This window comes from Dermacentor silvarum, chromosome 11, assembly GCF_013339745.2.
Source record: "Dermacentor silvarum isolate Dsil-2018 chromosome 11, BIME_Dsil_1.4, whole genome shotgun sequence".
In the NCBI taxonomy this organism is placed as follows: Eukaryota; Metazoa; Arthropoda; class Arachnida; order Ixodida; family Ixodidae; genus Dermacentor; species Dermacentor silvarum.
In genome coordinates, this window is record NC_051164.1 from 108,841,979 (window position 1) to 108,859,504 (window position 17,526).

Sequence of the window (17,526 nt, forward strand, 5' to 3'; positions counted from 1 at the left end):
TGAGATAACCGCTAGGCCAATTTTATACTCTAAATACCCTCTGGGCTTATGGGCCTAAATAGTTTTTCGGATATGTGCCAGACATTGGTAAGTCTCAAAACAATAAAAGCACCCAGTTTACAAATCCTTAACTCTGCACCAAGAATATATATCACATTTCTGTAAACTGCATCCATTAGAACGTCCAAAGCGAATAAATTTCATGCATTCGTTTATATTTTACGTGAATTTGTTAGAATGTTTTACACGAGTTTTGTAAAAGTTCTTTTCGCATTCGACAGCCTGATGTATTCAACAGCCAAGTACAATAATCAGTTTTGTCCGCTTTAGATGTACTATTAGATGCAATTTACAAATTTGTGATACCTGCTTTCATTGCTGAGTTAGAGCTTTTAGCTTAAGTTTCGTTTTCTGAAAATTTGCAATTATTTGTGAATACATCCATGTCCTGAATTAAAATCCGCTTGCAACAGTCAATGAATTATAACCTTTTCTTTAATACAGAACAAAACTCATTAAAGATGATGCGCTGGGTGCCTAGGGAGACGATTTATCCTTTTCCCATGCATTTAGATAGGAGCCCCCGAATTCAAGCTACTTCTTAAGTGTGAAGTGTTATACGACGTTCTGGTGACCTCGGTGTACTCAACGAGGCATCTTGCTTCGGTGAAACTAAGGGCCAGGTAATGGGTGATGTGCACGTAAAGTTGAGGGTGGTTGGGTTGATTGAGGATTTTGTAATAAATTACATAGGCAAAACTCAGGAACGTTAGGAGTGTTTCACGAGTGCACAGAATGGAGCCCGTTTTTCTGGCAGAACAAAAAAAAAATGTTACCCAAAACATGTGGCGAATATGGGTGAAAGCCTATGGCAGATATGTGCGTGAGGGTAATGGAATAAATACGTGGGCATGTGGAATAAATACTGCCCCTGCAAAAAAACTTAAGCAAGTTTTCGAAAGTGCCATAATGACGTTAGCAGCTAAGCTACCCAATAGTCCGAGATAACTCTATGTGACACCAACTTCATGTTTGTTTGCATATGCGTATCTATACCGGGGGGGGGGGGGGGCACTTGCCCCCCACTGTCAAAAGTGGGGGGGGGGGACAAAGTATGCCATTTGCCCCCCCCCCCACCCCCCCATCTTCTGAAAGTGGGCACCTGGGCACGCCGAAAGGTCCAACAAAGCTACAGCTGAAGCTAAATTTGCATTATAGGGTTGCCACGTAAGTAATGCTTTTCTTTACTACGTATCCCCTGCTTGGGCAGCGAGGATTGTCTATTGTGCCGCCTCGTGACGCGCTGTAGCGGGCGACGCGCGGGATTCGCCATACAAGTTCTCACATTGCGGAGAAGGCCTTGGACAGGACAGTTCCCACTCTATCAAATCGCTACTTGCACCATGCCCAGCTTTTCCAGACCGCCTAAGCATATTTTTTGAAACGCAATCGGCTTGCTATATTTAACCTGTGGGCGAGGAAATGCATAGGTCCGGATAGAGTATTATAATCAGCCACCCCCAACGATTGGTGCGCCTTTTACGTCATGAAATCATTGGATTATGAAATGATGGAACTGTTGAATCTCCGCCCAGAGATAGTCTACATAGCGATGCAGTCTCAGTATCTTATCACCATCAGAAATCTGATTAAACCACTTAGAAGTCTAACTGACGAATTTCATTTTGTAATCACGACTTATCGTAGATAGTTTCGTGAAAAATACCTTGGTTGAACTTGTAGAGCCATTTTAATTCCAATAAAACACTGAACGAAGCTTTTCTAAAGGCATGTGTCACTTATGATATTTTCGATTTCGTGTTCAGGCCGTTTATAAATAAGAGCTACACTAGTACTCGTTTCCCGACAGGAGCAAGAGCAGCGGATATTTTACATTTTGAAGAAACGAAAGCCACTTTTAGGTGACATGTACCGAAAATTTGAACTGTGTAAGTTGCTTAATTGTTCGAAAAAACCCTTGCTGAATACTCGCTTTCTCCAAATTGTTATGCTTTATACACGGAATTTAGTTGTTTCCCCCTGGTATCCTCGGTAAACTATGTAAGCCACGGTGTTTATACTTATTCGAAGTATGAAGCAATGTTCCGAGTGACGAGCAATATACAGGGTGTTTCAGCGAACACTTTCAAAAATTCTTAAAGGTTGCCTGTGGCAGATGGGCCCATTTCGAGTTCATGAGCTGGTCTACTCGAAGAGGCGGACATTACTTGCACAAGAAATTGAAATGCGTAATCGAATGATTAGCAAAAATTCACTAATTAGGCTTTTAACTAATTACCTGATGGCCCATATTGCATTTTACAAATTGTAGCCGTGGAGTTCACAAGGCGGATCCACTTGGAACGATTTCTCGGGGTGACACCAGCTTCGAGATATTAATTCCCGAACTTTGCGGAGAGATGCATTGGCGTTCCAGTTAGTTTCTTAACAAAACGTCGCATTCTGCATTGAAGCACGAACTTAACTGGAACGTCAATGCATTTTTCCGCAAAGTTCGGGAATTAATATATCGAAACTGCTGTCAACCTGAGAATTAATTTCAAATGGATCCGCCTTGCGAACTCCACGGCTACAATTTGTAAATTGCAATATGGGCCATCAGGTAATTAGTTAAAAACTTAATTAGTGAATTTTTGTTAATCATTCGAATATGCATTTCAATTTCTTGTGCAAGTAATGTCCGCCTCTTCGAGTAGACCAGCTCATGAACTAGAATTTGGCTATCTGCCACAGGCAACCTTAAATAAATTTTAAAAGTGTTCGCTGAAACACCCTATATGTTTATTCTGTGTAGGTTCATTACAACCTTTGTAGAAAGTTACTCACTGAAGTGTTTCAGGGTGTCATACTGCAGCTAGTCGAAATGTTTCCCAGACTCCTAAATGTTTCAAGTCCGCACGAGATGGGGACTTGAAATTCCGTGACAATAGGGAGAATTTTAATAGCAATGTGTTGCGAAACTTTCACTTTCCTGTTTAAATTCAAGTGTTCAGATGCAAGTTTTCAGATTCAGATTCAAGTTTATTGCTTCATTAGTGGTACATATATGCCGTAGAAGTTATACAGAAAGAGGTCCCACAATTAGAAACTGCAGCCGGACCTCTTGTTCTTAGTTACATAATATTATATAAATAAAAAGGCGTCAATTGCGGTTATGAACAAAGAACGAATTACAAAATTTCTACAGTGTTAAAGCAATACAAGCTATGGCAACACACCACAACTTAAAAATGTGCATAATAAGCAGCATAAAAATACATCAAAGAAGAGATGCAGTTTACAAGGTACTAATACAAGCTCTCAGTGAACGTTGGTATGACGATAATATAGGTGAGGATTTCACGTGAGCAGGTACGTTATTCCACATTTTCACACTAGCAAAACCAGCAGTTAGTTGGCCATAGTTGCTGCGTGATTTTGGAAGTAAAGGGTTATTTTGTAAAGAGAACATGGTAGTGTTAGGATTAGCAAGACCATTCCTGCCAATGATATAATGTAATTGTGGGTTTTTAAGTAGGCGGTAAATAACGAAGCTGTGGTTGTACCAGATAATTTTATTTATTGTGAGGAGATCTAACTCAGTGAAAATGGGGGTAACATGAGCGTTATATGGAGACGAAGCAACGATACGGACAGCGTTATTTTGGATGTGCTGCAAAGGAGCTATATGACAGCGATATGCGAGGCCCCAAGAACTGATACAGTAATTTAAATGGCTTTAATTAAAGGCATAATACAATGTCAGGGGAGTGTGCTTTTGAAATTAGTGTCTGGCCTTTAGAATCACCCTGATACCATAAGCGGCTTTATTTTTTATGAAGCTGATATGCAAATTAAACTTTAGAAAGCAGTCTAATTGAACACCTAAAAATGAGCACTCATTAGATGGTCATATTGGGTGAGAAGCTATGTACGGTGGTGGAAGGTTAGGGCGAGGTTTATTGTGTGAACTAAAAACCATAAACTTCGTTTTCTGAGGGTTAATTAGCAATTTATTTTTTTGCACCAACTACTGCTATTATTTAGTTCAACATTTAAATGCTCAGTTAGCGTACAGATGTCGTTATGGGGAAGCGTAAACAGTGGTGTCGTCCGCGTACAAAAGACATTCTGTAGAAGTTAGGCAGTTTGGGAAATCATTAATGAAGATTAGAAATAAGAGGGGGCCGAGTATGGACCCCTGTGGAACGCCAGTGTTAATTATTTTTGTGTCAGACAGTACTCCTGAAATGCAAACCTGTTGCTGTCTGTCGTGTAAATAACTGCGCAGTAGCTCTAAAGATGGACCTGTTATGCCATATGCGCTGAGTTTAGTAAAGAGAATGTTGTGATTAAGGGAATCGAATGCTTTCGAGTAATCGATAAAGACAGATCCTACGAATCTGCCCCCATCAATTTCCGCTTTGATCTTGTCAGTGAGGGTAATTAAAACTAGGTTAGTAGAATATCCAGCACGAAAACCAAACTGTCTTGGTGTTAATAGTTGGAACTTGTCCAAGTAGTTAGATAGGCGCTGTGCTATTAGTTTTTCTACTGCTTTACTGAAACACGGCAAGATGGATATATGATGATGATGTGTGGTGTTTTATGGCGCAAGAGCCAGTATGACCAAAGAGCGCCATGCCAGTGTTTGTGAGTGTGCAGTGGAGCGATGAATTCTGAGAAGTAGATGAAGTGTGGCTGTAAAGGGGCCTAAAAATAATCGCTGTAAAGTGCGTAAAATATACATGTACTAAAATCATGGCAGTGACCAATGAGGTGTACTATGAAAATGAAGAATGCATTGAGGAAGAATGATACGATTTACAAAATATAACAGATGCAAGAATTGGTCAGAAGCACAAGTGCCTAAACAGAGCCCTTGAAACGCAAGGGCCTGAAGGCATGTGCTATAAAAATAAACTATCACAGCAGCATGCTCTGGAGAGAGGATGCGCTACGAACTTATTGGGCTAATAACATGTAGCACAACATCGTTCAAGAAACTGAGGACTGTTTTGGCATTAAAAAGAGGTTGTTCACCAATAAACATCATGGGATGAAGAGGGATATGATAGTGGTATGCTACAGGGAAATGTTTCCTTCTCTCCGTTTCGGCTTCCCGACACTCCAGGAGGACATGGAGGACGGTCAGCCTCTCACCACATCTACCACAGGTTGGTGGTTCATCACCAGTCAGCAAAAAACTGTGGGTACCATATGTATGTCCTATTCTGAGTCGACAGAATAGGACATCAGTCTGCCGTGTTTTCGTTACGGAGGGCCAGAAACCTATCTGTGGCTTTATCAAGTGAAGCTTATTATTTGTTTCAGCGTCCCACAGGCGCTGCCAGTGGCTTCGCAGTTTCCTTCGCAAAAAAGGCTTCAGATCTTTGGAGGGAATAGCAGCGGCAGGATTAATAGCTTGCGATGTAGTTGATGTGGCCAACTGGTCTGCTAGCACATTGCCCTCGATGCCTCTATGGCCAGGCACCCAGCATATAATAACATGCTGGTTAGATATATACGCTCTGCATAGAGTGGAATAGAGCTCAATGAGTACAGGATTTTTGTGTTTGCAGAGTGACATCAGGGCTTTCACAACGCTTAGGGAGTCTGTAAATGCAATTGCTTTTCGAAGTTTTGATTTCCTTATATGATGAACAACCGACAATATTGCATGGGCCTCAGCCGTAAAGATACTCGTTTCCGGGTGGAGTACACCGGATTCCGAGAAGGATGGGCCGACGGCTGCATAAGACACCCCGGTATGTGACTTGGAAGCGTCTGTGTAAAACTCTGTACACGAGTACTTGGACTGGAGTTCTAAGAAATGAATTTGAATGTGTGCTTCTGGGGCGTGTTTAGTGACGTCTACAAACGACGTATCGCAATCTATGAGCAATCTATCGAATCTACGGTGGTAACTGTTTCGCTGGAGCCATAGGACGTTGTTCAAGAACTGGAACACCCATTTCCTCACTGAGGTTTCTTACACGCAAAGAGAACGGCTTTCTCGCTGCAGGTCGGTTACGGAAGAGTGTGGCAGCGGTCACATCGTTTATTGTTGAATAAGAAGGATGTTCAATGTTCGCTTGTACTTTCAGAAAATATGTAAAACTGCTGTATGACCGCTGCAGATGAAGCAACCACTGATTCGACTCTACGTAGAGGCTCTGGATAGGACTTGTCCTGAAAGCACCAGTCGCGAGGCGGATACCCAGATGGTGGACGGGGTCTAGGATTTTTAATGCACTTGGGGTTGCTGAATTATAAATTATAGAGCCGTAATCAAGGCGTGAGCGGACAAGGCTGTTATACAAGTTAAGCAAACACTTTCGGTCACTGCCCCATGTTGTGCGCGACAGAAGTTTTAAAAGGTTCATTGTCTTTAAGCATTTTGCCCTCAAATGCTTAAGATGGGGAATAAATGTGAGTTTAGAATCTAAAATGATTCCTAAAAACTTGTGCTCGTTGCTCACAGAGAGCGCATCTCCTTTGATTTCAATACTTGGGACAGGCATTACGCCTCTCTTGTTTGTGAAGAGCATACAAATGCTCTTCTGGGCGTTTATTTTAAAACCATTTTCATCTGCCCATTTGGACAATTTGTTTATTGCAAGCTGCACTTGTCGTTCGCAGATGGCAATATTGCATGACTTGAAGGCTATTTGCACGTCGTCGACATAAACGGAATAAAACATTGTGCGTGGAATGACTGTATGCAAGCAGTTCATTTTGGCAATAAATAGCGTGCAACTAAGCACGCCCCCTTGCGGCACACCGGTCTCTTGGGTGAAGGGCCTAGACAGAGCGTTACCCACTCTTACGCGGAATGTACGATTAGAGAGATAACTTTCGATTGTGTTCAGCATGTTGCCACGGACACCCATCGCCGAAAGATCTCGGAGGATTCCGTAGCGCCATGTCGTATCGTAAGCCTTTTCTAGGTCCAAAAATGCTGAGAGACAGAACTGTTTATGTATAAAAGCATCTCTAATATAGGACTCAATGCGAACAAGGTGGTCTGTTGTGGACATACCTTCCCTGAAACCACATTGGAAGGGGTCTAGGAATTTGCCGCTTTCAAGCACACAGATCAAGCGCCGGTTTATCATTTTTTCGAATAACTTGCAAATACAGCTTGTCAATGCTATTGGCCTATAACTACTGGCTAAGGATGGGTCCTTGCCTTGTTTATGTATGGGGATGATCACACTTTCCTTCCACGAAGATGGAATGTAACCAGCTGCGTACATGGCATTGAAAAGACTTAATAGTGTTTTTAGGGTTTCAGGGTGCAGGTGCTTAATCATTTCGTAAATGATAAGATCGCCACCTGGCGCGGAGTTGTTGCAACAGTTTAGAGATGCCTTAAGTTCAGCAAGAGAAAATGTTCGATTGTATGTCTCATTTGGCGCACATTTGCGTTCGAGGGGCTGTCGCTCTGCGCGTTCTTTGAACTTCAAGAAGTGTTCTGTGTAGTGTGATGAACTACAAATGTGTTCAAAATGTTCACCCAGGAAGTCAGCCTGATCTTCCAGGCTATCACCTTGTATGTTTACCAAGGGGAGTGATTTTGTGTGACATCCTTTTAATGTGTTCACTCTGTTCCACACTTTTCGCTCGTCCGTATAGGAATTTATACTGCCAAGATACTGCTCCCAAATATCTCTCCTGGCACGTCGACGTGTTCTTCTACCTTGGGATTTTGCCTGCTTGAAATTTATGAGGTTTTCGGCAGTTGGAGAGTCGCGAAACAATGCCCAAGCCTTGTTTTGTTGTTTCCGCGCCTTTCTACAATCATCGTTCCACCATGGGATGCGACGCTTTTTGGCTAGCCCATTAGTTTGTTGGATAGATTTTGTGGCAGCCTCTATTATGAAACCTGTCAAGTAAGCCACAGCATCATCTATGTTAAAACCAGCAATGTCATCCTGGGCTAAATATGTTATTTCTCTGAAGAGAACCAAGTTTGCTGATTCAACCTTCCATCGGGGAACATGTGGAGAGCATTCGGCCTGTTTTGTTACATTTATGACTATTGGGACGTGGTCACTTCCGTAGGGGTTCTTAATAACGTTCCAATCAAGGTAAGGCATTAGTGTACTGGATACTATGCTCAAGTCTATTGAGGAGTAGGTTTTGCGCGCAACGCTATAATACGTCGGCTCCTTCTTATTAAGTAGACATGCATCCGAGGAGAAAAGAAAGTTTTCTATTAAACGCCCTCTTCCGTCACAACGGATGTCTCCCCACAAAGTGTTATGCGCGTTTAAATCTCCAACAACTATGTATGGCTCCGGAAGTTCATTAATGAAGTTTTGAAATTCTGTTTTCTGGAGTGGATAATTCGGAGGGATATATATGGAGCTAATAGTAACTAGTTTATTGAACAACACCGCTCGGACAGCAACTACCTCTAGGGACGTACGGAGTTTTAGTTCTCGGCAGGCAACATCTCTATCGGCTATGAAAGCCACACCACCGGATGACACGGCAGTGTCATCGCGGTCTTTATGAAAAATAGCATATTTTCGGAGAAAATTTGTTTGCGTGTGTTTGAGGTGTGTTTCTTGAACACACAGCACTTTTGGACTTAGTCTATGGATAAGTTCTTTGACATCATCTAGATTATGTAGAAGTCCTCTAACATTCCACTGCAATATTTGTGTGGCCATATTGCAGAAGAGGTTTGTGCTGTGTGCCTAATATGCGAGAGTTAACTTACACAGCCCTTTTCGGGCCCCGTGATGCGCGGTTTCTCTTTCTCGGAGCGGTCGAGAGATTCTCGACGCTCCTTGGGCGCTGTTGGCGCCGTTTGACTAGTAGTCACGTCCACCGCCTCTTGAGGGGCGCTGGACATCCGCTCTTGCGAGCGGTGCGTTCGTCTTAAAGGCTTCGCCTCGGGAGACGAGACCTTTGGGGCCACCAACGCAGAGGTTGGCGGGCCCTTCTTGGATGGCGGAGCAGCGATGGCTGCACCCGCCGAGGGGGCTGGTGGCTCCGCTACGACCACACTCATTGCGGGCCGTTCTGGAGCCGGAGGCCGTTGTGGCGCTGCCCCCTGCCGCGCCGCACTGGCATAGCTAAGTTGGGGTAGGTGACTGCGATTATTTCTTTTTCTTTTTTCCAGCAAGGGCAGCTCCGTGAGTAAGCTGGATGGTCTCCCTTGCAATTGGCACATTGTGCAGGAGCGCTGCAGTTGTCAGAGGCATGGTCATTGGCACTACACTTCGCGCGTGTTTCTTTTCCTCTGCATGATTGTGATGCATGTCCGAACCTCTGGCACTTGAAATACCGCCTTGGGTTCGGTATGTATGGTCGGACGTTGATTTTCAAGTATCCTGCGTCGAGTGAAGTGGGAACAGTACTGGTGCCAAATGTGAGTATCACGTGTTTTGTGGGGATCTGTTGGTCATTTCGCCGGAGTGTAATTCGTTGTACCTTAATTACATTTTGCTCTTGGAATCCTTCAAGGAGTTCTTCGTCGCTGAGGTTTAGAAAATCTTCTTCTGATATTACTCCCCTACTTGTGTTGAGTGAGCGGTGTGGTGAGATTGTCACGTTTGTGTCACCAATACTGGTGAGTTCAGTGAGCTTTTCGAGTTGATTTTTCTTTGTCAGCTCGAGGAGAAGGTCTCCGCTTGCCATCTTTGAGGCTTTGTAGCCAGGTCCAATTGTGTTTGCTAGGCATTTTGATACTAGAAATGGTGACAGTTTCCTTACAGTTGTGCTGCCTTCACTGTGAAGGACATGGTACTTTGGATAGATATCTTCGTTTTGTTTCAGAAAAAACTGGAAAGGTGCTTCGGTGCGCCCTCTTTTAAAAGGGCGATCTTGGAGGGGGGGGGGGGGGAAGCGTTCGCCATGTAAGCCTTCGTAAGTTCGGCGGCGATGGTGGCCACCCACCACCGAGCCCAACAAGGGGACGCTACAAGGATGGAATACTTGCAGACGCCAGCCATGCATCGCCGCTATAACCTAATATATAATACCCAAGGTTGGATAAGTACACCAGGTTAACCCTTGCCGCCCAGAAATTCGGAAGTGAGAAGTGACTAGAAGACAGAAAAGATGGAAAAGTGAGAGAGAAAGATGAAAGATTGAAGAGGGGGACAGTAAAAGGCGACTGCCGATTTCCTCCAGGTGGGTCAGTCTGGAGGTGCCGTCTATGTGAAGCAGAGGCCGAAGAGGTGTGTTGCCTCCGCCGGGGGGCCTTAAAGGTCCAAACACCCATGGAGCATTAGCTCAGCCTCCAGGATCCCCCTTTCCCCAGACACGGCTAAGCCACGCACGGCTACGCGTGGGAGGGTCCAACCCCCGTGTGCTCGGGTCCGTGGTGTCGCAACCCAGCAAGATGGATATAGGCCTGTAATTTGTAATTACAGGCCTACAATACAATTCTTTGTTTAATTAGCAACGTCGTTTGTAGCGAATGTGCATTTTCTGACGCGCGCTGCGCTGCTGCTACTGGGCGGGATCAGGAACCTATAGGCATTCACTGCCTGTTGACCCTGTATCATATGTATATTTTATATAGTGTCAAGAAATGAATGCAAATTCAAATAATTATTGGGCCCCAATCATTTGAGATTAATAAATAGGTTTATGTCTTTTAAATATAAAAATTACAGACAGATGCATTTCCCTGCTGCTTTGTGACTCATTGGAAAATGTAATAATAATATATATATATATATATATATATATATATATATATAGAGAGAGAGAGAGAGAGAGAGACAGAGAGAGACAGAGAGAGAGAACGAGATTATCAGATTGTTTGCAGTTTCCCCGCCCCCTATCGAGAAGTAGTTGGTACGCCACTGTTTGTTTGAAAAGAGGGTCATGTTCCGTGCAATGTATGACGAAACTGTAACGTCAAATGCTTAATTAGAAGCGCTGTACGCAAATAATAAAGCATGTTTTTCCCAATATTGCGTTATAGGAGGTTCGTAGTACGTTCACCCGGTGTTCTTGATGAGCTAATAATGGCATCTTGCTTATATCTTCGATAGTTCGAGGCTTGTTATAAGTAGCGTGTAAACGAAATTCAAAGTTTGTGGACAAAAAACTGCCTTAGGAGAAAATACAGGTAACCCAGAGCTTTGTAACTCTGTTTAAGTAACAACGCATAATTTATAACCGGCTGCCCCGGGGGAAATCTGAACGCCAACAAGATCATGTATGGTGAAAATGGAGGAACATTATGGTTAATGTTCTCACAAAGTAAAACGGGTTTGGATGAAATACTGCATTTGTAACCTTTCTTTACCAAGATCCCGAAAACGTTATATGCGGTCAAGATTAGAAATGATCTGTCATATAGGGGCAAGGTTCTAAATTTTGTGATTTTATAACAGGCAACTCAATTTTTTATAGCAACTGCTTGAAAGAAACAGCTTGGCAGGTAAATTGGTTGTGGTTCTACAAGGCCACCCAAGTCTGCAGCATTTTTTTTAAAGGCGAATGCATGTAGCAAGTGCCGACTTACCTGCTTCGCAGCCAGGTCGCTTTCGGAGGTTCACACCCGCTTTCTGATGTCCGTTGCGAAACTTTGTGCTTGGACGTCGTGTAGCAGGTGCGGCTCGCCGGAAGGTTCTCGTCTCTGCGAAGACGGGACAGATGTCGAACCATGGAAGATCGTCCACACGGCGTTCAGCAAATGCTCTTTCATTCTGATCACGTGCCCCGAATGACGCTGTACCCAAGCATTATTGTCTAGCTAAAAAGTCACATCATACGCGCAGATCTGCTGCATGCGGTAAGCAGTTTGTCGACAATGCTGATTGACTTGTGTCCATCCTTAAAAACAAAAGCCGCTTAATTACTGTTACGTCAAGAATGACAATTGACTTGCGTCCTTATAAAATTTGTACACATTTGTTTATAAAGTCTATACAATTTCTACAGACTACTCATCGTAGGCTAGCAAACGTCTATGAATTTAATACCTTATACTTCATATAAATTCTATATACTATCAATTAGTATATGAAACGTTCAAAGAAAATACCTATTGCCTATAGACACACCATAGAGTGGGAATACACATGAAAATATACTTTGTATCGACTTTTCTTTATAGATAATCTATGGGTTGCTATTAAACAAAATAGACACCCTACCAATTTTCCCTATAGACCGTCTACTGATTTTTTATAAACGACAATAAATTTATAAAGAGACAAAGCAGTCTATATAAATTCTATAGACTGTCAAAATCATTTTGAGTTGGCAGCTTCCCGGCATGGTAAAAGTGGCTCTACAGGAGCGCAGTTTACCAATAGCCAACCTCGAGTTCCCGCACGTGACATCAGTGCCAATTGCTCCCCTAGCGGAAAACTTAAAAGTCACCGGTCGCTTCCATTCCCGCCGTAGCAACCACGCGCCCGTTTACGTTGGAGTCCGTCTTACCGGTGTTAGTGTTTACACTTTGGCAAGTGCGGTCTCGTCGTCCCATAAGCTTGGTAAACAGTATTTCTGTGTCGCTCAGTGCCCCAACAGCTTCGCAAACAGGGAACAGTGAGCATTTCACGGAGCCCGTGCAATTGCTTATTTCAGAACAGTTCACCGACGAAACATGCACCGCGCTGTACACAGAGTCAAATCACGCATTTTTCTGTCCGCGTGTCTTCACTTGATACATGCCTTGTAATAAACCCAGTGTCCCTTACGGAAAAAGCGACAAAGCTCAGTAAGCAACGTACATGCGGGCGCGTTTACTCAATGCTCTCGCCTTTTGGGAGGAACCGCGGTGCGGGACCGGCTGATGAGAAACATCGTCGCGGTTATATGTACACTGAGGAAATGCAGTAAAGGGAATAGCATGTATTGGCAGCAATTTAAAGGGCAAAAATCATAGGATGATATGGGAATTCGACTAGTGGTCTGGGAACCTGTGAGGCGACCGCGTGACAAAACAACTGTAGTAGTTTACACAATTGGCAATCGCGCGCTGTTTGTCATAAAGCACTTAGTTTAACCCTTACAAGCCTTTGCGAGCCATTGCACTATAAGTTTCTCGTATTCCTCGCCAAAAAGAAGATCATTTATCAATTTTTTTAAATATGCCGTTTGCCTCCTAAGTTACGAGAGAGAGAGAGAGAGAGAGAGCACGCGACAGACAGTGGCGTGTTGACGTGATCGCAGAGACACTTTTACAGCGAAGCTGTTATAGGCTAGGTTCCAGGAGATCGTGTCCGGCAACGCAAGTAGATAGATAGACCGGAAGTTAATGAACAATTTTCGGCTCCATGTGCGTGGCGGTTTCACGCCAGCTGTGCCTTAGCACAGGTATGGCCCATGGATGGCCCATTTGTATACCCCTTCGCCACCGCCTACGCCTTTCACAAGTGTCGCGATACTCGGCGGCGGCACGTCCCACCAATCGTTGTGCCCCTTTGTCTCGTGCGTAGAGATCGCGCTACCGCTGTTAGCAGCAGTTGGCCTTTGGACTCGCAATGGGACGGAGGCTCATTTAATCACATCTTCCAGGATCCTGACGTCAGGATTATGACGATGCCGTACAGTGTACCGCGGCTATGAACACTGTGGCTCATACGCTAGTCTGCGAGGACGGGGCGGACTTGGCGCAGCAAACGCACCACTTGGCCATCGCGCTGGGCGAAAACAAGACGCCTGTGTCCTCGCTCTTTAAGGAACATGCTGAAGACGCTCAATAAAATTAATAATGATAATATATAGATTCACTATAGCAATATTCACTATAGCAGACCCACCGTAGTCACAGCTTCTCTGGATTCCATCTTCACAGTAGTGGAAGGGCCCTGAATTTTTTAACATTGGGGGAGCTTCTCAGGCGGCGCAGCAGCGCAGCCTAGCCGAGGTTCTGAGGTGCATAACTGCTTAGCTTAATTTTATTTCCAGTGTCTCTTTAAAATTCTTTGTAGGGCACGCGAAAGTGGTTTGGTGAAAATGGGCACCTGGCATATGGATAGCGGTAGTGCTCGCGATGTTCGTTAAACATGCCTGTCCCTTCATATCAGTATCACGTGGCACCCGGGAAGCGACGTGCCTAAAATAAACGCCATGTGGCGAAGCTTCTTTGAAACAGGCTCAGACCAATGGCCGAGAGTGTTGATGCACAGCCCTGCATGTTAGATCGGTCTGCGCATAAACGTATATTAGCGAAATAAATAAAATGCAATGAAATCTTTTAAAGCGAAGCTTTATATCCGTCGCCTGTCCACGGATAACTATCATCATCAGCATTGGCTCGAGCGTCGTCTTCTTCCACAGCTGGCTGCGTTGCCGCTCATCATTCTGGCGTAGAATTTCACTTCTCTTCTGTCGCGTTTACGGGGGTATATGCCATTCATTCTCTTACGTGCCGGACAGGTTTAATTTTGAAGCAATTAATTTCGAAGAATCGAAACCGGCAATGGTGGGCGAATGCTGCTAACCACGCCACCGAGCAAACTCGAGGCATCGAACGCAAGCGATAACGGCCGATTGCGGGCATACCGTCAGTGACTTCGTTCTCTTCGTCGCAGCCGAACGTGTGCGTAACTTCATAATTAAGAGTACTTTAATGCACCGTAGGGATTCACCCAGTGATAAACACCGGGACCACATGTTTCACCTTCGCTGGTTAATCATCTGTACGGAGATTTCCTTTTGTTAGTATCCTTTTGCTCAGTCTACTTGACCACCCAAATTATGACCACCAGGAAATGCAGAAAACACCCGTGTACTTATATTTAGTGCACGTTAAGAACCTCACGTGGTCCAAATTAATCCGGAGCCCCCCACTACGGCGTGCCTCATAATCAGATGGTGGTTTTGCCACGTAAAACCCGATAATTTTTCAATTATGACTACCAGAGAGCATAAACCACCTGTGCAAGCAACATATGCATATCTAGCATATCCTCACCGTAAAACAATACTGATAGTTTAACTTTATACGGCTGAAAATATGTAGAAGACAAATAAGACAACACGTGTTCGTTCGAGTGTCTTCAGCAAATTATAAGATACAGTTCAAGACAAGTTCACAAGCAGCGGCCCGTTCATTTTGCTCACAGCTATCTTTTCCCGCTGTGCGCGGTTGCAAGAAATAAGATTAAGAGCTGTCACCGACAAATAAGTTTATCAAGCGGGAGCACGAAAACGCCCTTCTGCGGCATCTATCACTGCTTCATTCTGTTCTTCTGGTACTAGCGGTCAAAGGCGATCCGGCGTTTCTGGTCTCGTTTCCAGCCGCTTTGAAACGGTCCTTCCTCAATATTTGCGCGATAAAAGCAGGCGATTACGATCGTAAGCTACAAAGCACACTTCTGGCGCCAGATAAACTGCTGCAGCTTTATCCGCCAATATCATCGTGAAGCAACACCGCGTCTATAATCTGACGTCTCCGTTAGCGACGGACGGTATTACCAGTATTGCGCACTGGTTTTGCATTGTCGAGCATGACTAGATGGTTAATCAGTGCAGACAATCGCGTCCTGGAGTGTCATGTGTGGTTTTTAATTATTCTTGTACTGAGTGTATGGTTCCGTGGGCTAAATCTGCCTTTAGCTACAATACATCACCAGAACGTGGCCCCGTGGCATTACCTTTAGTCGTTTTAGATTTATTAGACAGTTGTGACTTCTGGTGAATCTGTAAGACAGGGTTGAGATTAACGCTACCCGCGAACAACAACAAAGCACATTACAGATGTATGCAGAAGAAATCGGGCTTTTCGCATCTACTGTTACCAGTACCGCACCGAAAGCGTTGCTGAGACGTTTACAAAAGTTTTCCATAGTAGCTGAAGCATCCATCTTTTCTGCACGCATCGACAGGCAGGTTGATAGGTTCGGAAAAGTGTTCCCTAATTACCGTCACCGTAAAAACCATCCTGCCCTCTGTACCACAATCGCCACCAACCAAATATAAGTTTCGAACTAATTTGCAATCTTGACTGTTTGAACAATCACAGCAGTCATCATTTACGGTGGATCGGATGGTTCCGACGCGTGGCACATATGTGCGTGTAAACAATCCAGTCTATCGTACGACAGTCTTATGAACATGGCATTCAACCAATTACCAACGAGCTCCAAACGGGTTTCCTAGCGGTTCCTAGTCCGAGCTTGACGAGGCGTCGTCGGAAATATCGGATGGTTTTGACGCACATGTAACTCGTAAACTGCGATAGATCATTTCAAGATCTACCGCGTTCCTGTTGATTCCAACGGCGCCGCGCCATCTCGGGCCGTAAATACATAATATCGCAGTACAGAAGCAGTTTCCGTTACTATATTCACAAGAATAGTCAACGTAACTAACCTGGATAGTCGGGAAAGTCATGAACATTGCGCGAAGACTGCGGTGAAGCGCTCCGAGAACCTGCAGCACGGCGGCGAGGGAAGAGACTGAGTTATCAGATCACGTGAATGATGGCGTCATCGACTGATGTTGCCAGACGAAAGGTTAAATTCAAGCTGAAACTCAACTCGAATTAAACGGGCTGGATTTCAAGGCCACGGAGCGGGAACACTGCGTCGCATGGTCCAGCAAGGAACGAGGTGGCTTGAAGCCAGCACGAAGGCTGTATTGGTTGTGCAAGTCTCCCTAGAATTGAGATTGATTCTTTCTTTTTGTATTCCATTGTTTTCTTCAATTGATTGTTTTCGCTTCCTGAACACTTTTGTTCACATCGTACAAAATGTCGTGTCACTACATTGCTCATCGAGCAAGCGCGCTGAAGCAAAGTGCACGTCGTTGTGTGCGTGTGTTGTTATTTGCTCATCTCTTCGCGTCATTTATTTATACTCATTATACAATAAAATTTTGCTAAAAATGTGGCCACGAATGTTGCTGACGTTTACGATATCATCAAATAAATGAAATCGAATCATTTTACTGCTTTCAAGTTGTGAAGCTTCGCATAACTCGATCGTTTAAGCCTGGGTCAGTATTTTGTGTTGACGTCGTCGTACCCCATCTTTGCTTTTCGCGGCCTGTCACGGAAAGAGGCCGACAGCGGCAATAAGTAGGCGTTCGAAGCAAATGACGAAGTACAAAAGCAAAAAAAGTACAAGAGTGAGTGGCAGCTGCAAGTATGGTGCTTCACTCAGTGTGTGAATGGTGGTTTGCAGATGGATTTGCGTTAACTTCGCCCTTGTGCCTTCAAACAGCTTGGTCACTTTGCAAATTCATCACTTTCAAGAAATCACTGTGTTGTTCAGTCAATAATTCGCATTCAGTGTTTAGAAATATCGGATTGCTTCGTAATTGACGCAGAGAAAGCATATCCGACTTAAAGTATATTCACATTCTACACCTCTGAAGGCCCCAAAATCTTCCTGCTTCACAATGTTCTAATAAATTTGAAGGCAGCAGCATTTAGTTTCAAGAATGATTCGAAATAGCAAGACTATGCTTCATCTACGAACCAGGGCTGGAATTCAAAAACTACGTCGCAAACGGTAGCACCTTGTGTCATTCCACGAGGATTTGCATCGAGTGTCATATTTTTCCGCACACTGTCGAATGTTTCCATAAGGTGCC

At 44.2% G+C, this 17,526-nt stretch overlaps 1 protein-coding gene and 1 long non-coding RNA gene across 3 annotated transcripts in view; both read right to left on the minus strand.

The window, feature by feature from the left end:
* LOC119433467 (uncharacterized) overlaps positions 1 to 16,504 on the minus strand; it is a 67,484-nt gene extending 50,980 nt beyond the window's left edge. The window contains exons 1-2 of one of the 2 annotated variants that reach the window (XR_005188378.2): positions 16,303 to 16,504; positions 11,498 to 11,611 (exon numbers count right to left, since the gene is read on the minus strand). This is a non-coding gene — a long non-coding RNA (uncharacterized LOC119433467). Of the gene's footprint in view, positions 1 to 11,497; positions 11,854 to 16,302 lie in introns of those variants that run through there. The other variant, XR_007464468.1, reaches the window with a different exon arrangement.
* LOC119432827 (uncharacterized) overlaps positions 1 to 17,526 on the minus strand; it is a 129,270-nt gene that overhangs the window by 56,573 nt on the left and 55,171 nt on the right. The gene's annotated exons all lie outside the window — the stretch shown is intronic.